Here is an 8,926-nt window from a genome sequence, read left to right as displayed (position 1 = left end):
TCGACCATAGCTAGATTTTCTCTTTAATGGAAAGGCCACCGACCGGAAAGGCAGAGAGATTTTAATGCGAACGTACATAAGCGGCACACTAACTGCAGCACGAATGATTTCTCTGTTTATGTACTCTTAAGAGCTTTGCCATAAAAGTAGAGAGTGCTCTTAAAGGTTCGCTTGCCTGCGTACATACATGGTACAACCGATTTGTCAAGATTCTGTCTTTCACGGCTACGAGCTTATCGAATCGACCTTCGTACACTTAGATCAAAGAGGGAACTTCAATTCGCGATTTACATACAGAAATACATGGAAAATTATGTTCGACTTCGAGCGTCTTGTTTACAACGACGTTTCTGACCTCGGTTATATTCGGAACCTTTATCGCTTTTAAGTTCCTATAATTAATAGAAGATAAATTCGATCGCAGCAATTGCAAGAATAAAATACCACGGAGATAAGAATTTCGTGTTAATGCTTATTGCAAGCGAGTGAATTTCACATGTGAAAGATCCATAATCTACTGCTCGATATTAGAATGAAAGAAGAATACATTGTTGTCCAAGATCTGAAACGGACGTAACTGAATAAAACACGAGAATACCTGAATTGTATAAAAGAGAACAGACGAACAGAAAATTCGTGGTCATTAGGATGAATTACTACCGAGTGATACTGATTACAGGAACTAGCGTTAAATCGATAAATAGTTTTCGTTGTTAAACTACAGTTTTGTACTGGATAGTATACATGAGAATTACTTATTGTATTTATTTATATTAATCTTATATTTATGTGTACATTTGAAGCTATTCTTAGCATGCTAAACTGCCTTACAGCGCTATAATTTATTCTATCCTTCGAAAACTCCTACAGCATAGAATCTGCCTAGGTATACAAGGGATTTCCTAGCAATCCATATCAATTACGTTTGCTTCAACAAGCGGGCAACTCACGAGCAAACATCGCAAGCAAAGATTTTATTTGCAAACACGTATATCCAAGAATTATTAGTCTTTAGCTGTTTCGTTTGTTGCTAGACGTTGCATACTGGTAAATGCAAAAAGAAAAAAGAAAAGAATACAAACCAAGGAATTCGTTGAGTCACGACGAAATAAAATTTATTTGGCTTTCCGGTGGCTACGTACATTCTATACGTGGCTCTAGAAGAATGTAAGTCGGCTCGTAACGTTAATGTAACGTTAGATGATGCTAGCGAGGCTGAACCACTTCTTTAAAAATTCCGTAAAACTCTTGAAATATTAAGACCTCGCTAATAGACGGTCTATTTCAAAATGGGGTCGCCGCCATTAAAGTCGAACTTCAAGAATTTTGCCCCCGCGTATCTAAGTCTTCCCGTCGACTAAGGCCGCTACTATTTCAAAGTAGACGTTTACGCGACAGCTGTCGGAGACAGGGCTTGCTCATACCCTACAGAAGGGACGAGTTCGCTACGCTTTTTCTAGGTCTGGCTAAATTTTTGAACAGTCGTGTGTTTCAATAGACAGCGAAAGTTTCTCACTCGGAGAAAGCTTTTCTTCCATCTTTCGTTCTTTCTTCTGTTATTTCTCTCTGGCTCCTTCTGTTGCATTTTTCGCTCCCTACCTCCTCTTATAATCTGCTCTAGTTTGTCCTCTCTAGCGATGGGATCAAGTTCAGCGTGTTCACTTACAAATTCGAATCAAATCTATACGTTCGCGTCATAGGATTTAAATAATACTTATAACATACAATGGTTCGTTCACCGAACTTGCGAAATATTCGACTTTCATAAGCTGGTTTCGAATCTGTGAACGAGTACCCGCAAGTTTCGAAAATCCACTTACTTCGATATTAGAAAGGATCGATAGTTTTACAAGTAGTAATCGAGTTACGAGAATCAGAAAACCGCTAGACGTTCTATACATTCTGTTTTACTGTTTGTTTTTACAACTATTTAGAAACAATATTTGATTTACAATGCTTTGTAGAAAATTACAATAGCGAATGATAATCAACAAAAATGATTTTAAAAGAAAATGGAGAATTTCTAGTAAGATGCTGATTAAGTTTCGAATCTGTTCGTCCAATGTTCGATTCTACTTACTAGTACTTTTATCATCATTCAGAGTACTCACGTAGAGATCCAATCTACTTGAAAGTATTCTTTAATTCTGAATTCGAATCTACGGTGGTTACAAAAAGTATTTCTACACCATTGTATTTATTACAGTATTTACATACTAATTAATTAAATTCAGGTATATTAAGTTTTATAAGTACTACTAAGTATTAAGTACTACTCTGGTATAATATGATTGATTATAGAAATTTAATGCTACAAAGATGAAATGTGCTACCTGATTAAAAAAAGTTTCCTTGAAAAATAACGTTACGTACAAATACTTTTTGTAACTACTGTCATATAGTTTGCTAATAGTCGAATCCACCTGACACGTATTTAGGTCCAACATTAGCTTTCTGTTTTTTTTTCCTCCTATTTTGATAATTGTTTCTTTTCGATGATACGTACAAGTGAATTCGTATTCATCGCATCCGGTTTTCGTCCCGGGACCATGCAATTCCGTGATAATGTAATTTCGTCGTTGGCAGCCGACAACGGCGGTGGTGTAATTCGAAAGAATGTCCTTCCCGTTCGCTGCCAAACGTCTTCGTACCTCCGTTCGGATAATGTTCGCAAATTGCTCGTGCCGCAATTTCTTCCACCTGGCGGCGGTCTTTCTTCAGCCCCTCGAACTGTCGGCACTTTCCAGAAACGTACAAATACTTGTTACAATGGAACTTGGGAGAATTGAACTTCTCGCCGGGTGCTATCACTTTTCGTTAAATACAATGAAATACGCGTGGAATGAAATTTCCCCTCGCTTAATTTATTCGATCCTTCCGTGTTTTTGACAACAAAAGAACCTCGTCATATCTCATTCACCTTGTGATTAATTTATGTTACGATAATTTTGTTCGCGATTCTGATTGAATTTGTCCCGGTTCTATTACAGGTGTTCTTTTATAAGTTAGAAATTGAAAACTTTTCGTCTGTTTTTGGATAAGGCAATGAACAAACTTATGTTGGTATTCGTATTTTTGGCTAAAATAGGCCAAATAAAATATGGAATGTTGAAAATACAAGTAGTCTCTGTGCATCAAATTTTACGTAATTGTAATGTCTATTACTCGAAATAGGAATTTCGAACTTGTTCTGTGTTTATAATGCTTCAAGGCAGAAGAGATGTACTTTTTAATCATTGATCTATAGATAACGGAGAAATATATTCATTTCAATTAAAATGTATACACGTATTGAAATATGGAGACAAACATGCAGACACATTGAAATGGTTCACACGTGTAATTTGAAATTACACACGTTAATACGTGTTCAGATTGAAAACATTATATCAACAAAGCATGGCTACGGAATAATACGCAGCTACATTAATATGTACCGGGTTAATACACGGTAAGTCAACTGAAATTAGCAAACGTTGTTATACATTAATATATGTTTTGACTATATGTAACGTAAATGCGTGTGAATAGTCAGCACGAACATTTGACATGAACACATATAGAAATATAAATTAGAAATCTTTAATTCAGACATAGTGAAATATTTCGTGTATGAAACCAAACATTGAAAAATACCTAAATATTGTTATATTATATCAACGTTATTATTATCAATGCATATTGTCTTCGTTTGAGATCACGCTGTACCGTCGAAACAATAAGTGAATCCCAAAAATGAAATTTAGCTACTTTTATGATTGAATAGAACACTTCAGTTAACCCCTAGGATCAACGTGTAACGTGAAAATTTTTTTTGTCTATTTGTAAAAAAATAGCTGAGATCGTTTCACGATGTTCGATTTATAGAATAACTCGGAAGGATGAAAATGAGAAAGAAGAGAAGGAAAAGAAAAAGATAAAAGAACGGAAAGCAGTTAAGGGAAAAAGGTAAAAAAACAAAAGAAAAGGCGAAGAAGATACAGAAGGAAACGAGAAAAGGACAAATATGGCCAACGAGAAACAAAGGGAATGAAACTCTCTGATTCCGGTGTTTCAGCAGAAATGAACTGGTATCCAGTTTTAAATCTGTTTTGCATGCAACCATCGTACGGTTGAAAACGACGTGCAGAATTGCCTTTTCTCTTAGAATTGTCCTTGGTATATTATTGCGATTCTTCTTAGAATAACGTTCAGACGTTTTGAAAAATCGCCATCGTTGTCATGATCGAAAAAATCAGATATGTTCGCTTGGCTCGCTTACCTCGGTAATTCCATCTCGTTGATACGTTTCAGTAAATTGTATATAAAACCAATACGACCGTTGAAACGTGAGAAATTATTCGTTCCAGCGATTCTAATATATTTTTCCGTTTACGTATTTCCCTCGATGTGGCTATCGCGTCCGACAAGGTTCCCCGGTATCGGATTCGACAGGCAGAACCCCGTAGAAATTGGACACGCGTAAAAACGGCCGACGTGTAAGCCTGCAAGCAAACATGTTGTTCCAAGGCGAGCACGGAACAGCGTATAAAACAAGAGAAACGAAGAAAAAAGACACATCCGCTTCCATGGAAGCCGACACGGCGTATGTGATTAAAATCCGTTGAAAGCTCTGTTTGTACGTCAAAGGTAAACTCAATCCTATTTCCCTTCTGTGAAAACTGCCAGCACCGTTAACAATTACGTGCACGGCCGCCAAGTAATTCCGTGGAAAGTCGCTGGGGTTAGAATTCTCCGCAAAATGTCTCGTTTCCTATACGCTCTGCCCAGAACCGCCTTCCCTCTTCGTGTCGGTAGTCGTGTTAAAGATCGTGTGTGCACTGACCGGGACTAAAATCGTAGATACGAAGTGTAGAACCTCTGTTCTACAAATATTTTTCTAAATAGGAAGGGGACGTCGTCGGTTTTGTATTTACTTGTCCACTTACTTATTTATGGCTAGATAACCTTTTAGCATATAGAAGGATGCATATAAATAGTTAAAATTAGATTCTATTTGAGGGAGACATATGGATGGAAAAAATGCAAATTAGAAAATTTATCTACCTTGACGTTGATACGAGATAATTCTTGATAGAAAAGAGGATGATGCGACGAAGCAATCCTAGTTATATTTCATTTGAAGAAATGGAAAATTTCGAGACAGACTACATTATCGTTCGACACTTTATCTAAGCAAATAATAAATTAAGTAATCCGAAGTTTAACACTTTGACTGCCACGCCGATATCACATGTTTTGCTCAGGACGCCACGGAAGTATTTTTATTATTCAAAGTTATAATGGCAAAATAATAATAAATTGATGATGTAAGATAACATTTTTCCCCAATGGACCATTTATCTTATTGGTGGTCACGGGTGACCACCGTGACGCCTTGATAACAGTTGATAATGACATATTATAACAAGACTTTGTTTATTTCAACAAACTATTCGCATTCGTCATTTCGTTGTAAGCAAAACGTCCAGAATATATTACTGAATGATATTGATAAACAGTATTTGCTCATTCTATATATAATAGTAAGGTATGTGCACACTTCTAACTTCAATTACATATACGATAATAAAGCGGCATTTACGATTATTTTCTAAGCTGTGTTTATAATAATATTCGTAGATTACCCCTCAAAGATATGGCTGCAAACACAGTGCACCATTAGAAGCAAGATTTGTTCTCATTTTTTTTTATTGATGTTCTAATAAAAATGTTTAATTGTTCAATGGAACGCTTTTTGTTTTAAAGTATCTTCTATTTATCGGTTATATTCAAAATGCCTTAACTGTCAATTTTCATACAATTTTTACAATTGTAAGAAGTTCAAGCGCCCCGGTCACCAATGACCATCGTGGCAGTCAAAGTGTTAAACAAACAGACCGTTATACTTTTATACATGTAGGAACATTTTTACTTTACGCGATTCGTGTTTATATTTATCAGACATGCTTCTCGGATATACGCGTGCAGTTAGTAAGTGAGACGAGTTACGACTTGGAATACAGTTCTCTGTATAGGCGAAATACCAACCAATCGGCATAGATTAATTTCGAAGTATTAACAAAGATTGTAATAAACTGTTTCGCGAAGCAACGTGCAGAATTAAAAATAATGTAAATTAGCTTAGTAGAGATTTAGCCTGTTTCAGTGATTTTGATTTTTATTTACGAAACCCTGTTAAAGTAATCGCCTGTCTGGAAGGTATTAGGAATTTTCGTAAACGTTCTCGCGTTCGTATTTTATCCGCACCGTTTTACGAGGCACTGGATTAAACAGGGACAGATGGTCACGGTTTATTCGTTTCATTAACTTAGAAATAGCTGTACGCGTTGCTCTTATTTCCACAACCTCCGTCCGTCGAATTACGGATGCACGAGCTTTGGTTAATGACTCTGACTTTTGTTGCTTTGAACGGCTCGATCATTTTTTGATTTACGATCCGAAAATGTCCATCTTTTCCGTGTACATGGTCACATCGATGCGATCCAGAGAATGGAAGTCGGAGGAAATAAAATCGGCTGATCTTGAAAACTAATTTACTATTCTGTCACGGCTATCTTAACGCCGATAACTTCCACTGAGTTTACGATATTTCTTACCTCTACTACTTCCTTACCTTACCAGCTGCCGCTAAATTGTTTATCAAATGCGAGGAAAAATGGTACGGGTGACAAAATACTTAATTTAAGAAATTGTGGTAAAATTGAAGTCTAATAAAAAAAGAAAAAAATCTATACATTTCTGAATATTATAATAAGTTACCATACTTAGTTCAAATGTTCTACTTACCATTCCAAAACAGAAGAAAGCTGATGTTGGGTCAAATTCTTTACGCCATTTTCGCCTTTCTTCGTACAGTATGAAATACGTAGCTATTACTTTGTAACAGCATAGCAACGTAATTTTACCCTCAAGGAAGGGTCACATCCGGGTCCGATTTGGATGAAACTTTATAGGCTTGAAGAAGAAGCAAAAGTAGCAGATACGTATATTTTTATCTACGGTAACTCATGTTTAAGGGATGAAATCACCTTCCAAAGTTCGACCCCATAAAAGCTAGCTTAGAAACGGCTACAGATACAAAGAAATGTTTTGTTAACAAAAACGAAGCATTTTCTAACATATTAAGAAGAAAATGCTCAACAAACAATTTTCAAAGACGTATAAAATATTACGTCGAGCATATTCACATGAAAAAAAGCAGTGACTGTGCGTATAAAAAATCCCCTACACGAATACGACCATTATGTATTATTTCCTATATTTATCTGCTGTGTGGAAAAAATCCACTTGTGCCGCTGAATACCATAAATAAGATTTACCAAAATGCCAGAATACAACCTTTGAAATCAAACAACCCTTCATTGCACGAAAAACCTCCTAAATCTGGTACCATAAAGTAACTTAACTCCCATACAAAAGATCTTCCTACATCACCATTTTCTCCCCGTTTCTCGCAGACGTTATCCCCGTACGTTTTATCCTCCACCGAAGCGGAACATCTTCCACCTTCTCCGAACGTATTCGAATTCAACGCGTCGCAATAATTCGGTAAATAAATTTCCATGATTTATTTATCGCGATATACGAGCGGTCGCCGAGGGCTGGAGAAAAGCAGAGGAGAAACGTCGAGTCCGGGTAAACCGGCTACGTCAGGGCAAAACGCAACGCAATACGAAGAAAGGGAAAAGGAGGAGAAAGTAGCTCGGTTGCAAAACGTTTCTGCTACTTACTTTCCTCCGTGTCCTTTTCTTTTTTACCCGCTTTCTTATTTCTTCTCGTCTTCTCTTTTCCGCTCGGAGCATCGTCTTCCAGCGTCACGTTGCTCCTCGTGTGTTCGTGCGGTCTGTCCGGCTTGTTTACGACGCGGGCATCGAAGCGGAGTTCGCCCGGAGGTGGTGGAAACCCGATATAACTCCGACCCTTGCCATCCCTCTCGACACGTTTCCCGAACAGGGTGGGTCATACCAACACACGCCACTCGCTCGCCACCGAGCAGCGCACTCAAGCTTCTGTGGTTCATGAAAGCCAACCTTCTTTTTGTTTCTCCTTGTTTTTTCCCTTCTTTCGCCGTCTTCCCTAGCTTCTTATTATTCTTGTCATCGGTCAGTCGGAGAGTCCGTACGTCTGTGTTCTAGTCAAATCTTGCGTTCGAAATTTTTTGGAACTTTTTGCAACATCTCTTTAGGTGGTTAGTAAAGATTTATAGTTTAAACAAAATCGAGGAATTTTGTGGAAAGAAATCTGGTCGAAGTTTGTTATATTTATATCTTCAGGAATACAAATATATTTTCATTGAACGAGATAGCTACGCTGGACTTGCTTTAAGGCGACTTCACGAAGTGATCATTTGCAGACGCTATGAAAAGAATTTTGCGTGACGCTATTTGTTGCGGTATGAATTGTATATGACATGGTATATTAACAGTTTGAGTCGCAAGCAGCGCGATCGCGCTGTTTAGATTTTATGTGGAAAACATTTGAACGCTACGGACGACTGGCAGTATTTTGTATTTCATTGTTATCTTCTCAATAATTTTTATTGAACAAAACTTGAAATATTTATAAACTAGTAGTACGCATATATAATAATGTAGACGTATTTCATAAAAATAACAAATATGACGAGCGCTATTGCGTCGCTTGTTTCTCTTCGTAATGGATTAAGACAAACACTATCGCGTTGTTCGGGATTTTTCGACTCTGTTTTTTCAAAGACCCCTGGCACTCAAACGCTTAAATACTTTATCAGCATCTGTTGGTAACATTTCCATATGACTGCAAAAATTGACACCATGAACACGAAATATAGAATCTGATAAGACATCCTTTCATCGGATAGTAAAGACGTGTGCAAATATCTTTTGTAGCCATTGTAATTGGTATTAATTACGATTTGAATTAGAACAAAGTACAACTTTTGCAT

At 37.1% G+C, this 8,926-nt stretch overlaps 1 long non-coding RNA gene across 3 annotated transcripts; it reads right to left on the bottom strand.

Annotated features, from left to right (window-relative positions):
• Window positions 1–2,281: 2,281 nt before the first annotated feature.
• LOC112213006 lies at window positions 2,282–8,155 on the bottom strand. 3 transcript variants are annotated; one of them, XR_004461884.1, is made up of 3 exons: window positions 4,559–5,607; window positions 4,262–4,484; window positions 2,282–2,739 (listed from the first exon to the last, which is right to left on the bottom strand). It is a non-coding gene; the product is annotated as an uncharacterized LOC112213006 (long non-coding RNA). The 3 variants fall into 3 exon arrangements; XR_002946868.2 differs by lacking the exon at window positions 2,282–2,739 and adding an exon at window positions 7,734–8,155 and having other exon boundaries at window positions 3,249–4,484; window positions 4,559–4,830; XR_004461883.1 differs by lacking the exon at window positions 2,282–2,739 and having other exon boundaries at window positions 3,249–4,484.
• Between the last annotated feature and the right edge of the window lie 771 nt (window positions 8,156–8,926).

The sequence above is a fragment of the Bombus impatiens genome, unplaced genomic scaffold (assembly GCF_000188095.3).
Source record: "Bombus impatiens unplaced genomic scaffold, BIMP_2.2 scf_0418, whole genome shotgun sequence".
In the NCBI taxonomy this organism is placed as follows: domain Eukaryota; kingdom Metazoa; phylum Arthropoda; class Insecta; order Hymenoptera; family Apidae; genus Bombus; species Bombus impatiens.
This window is presented reverse-complemented; position numbering and strand designations above follow the sequence as displayed.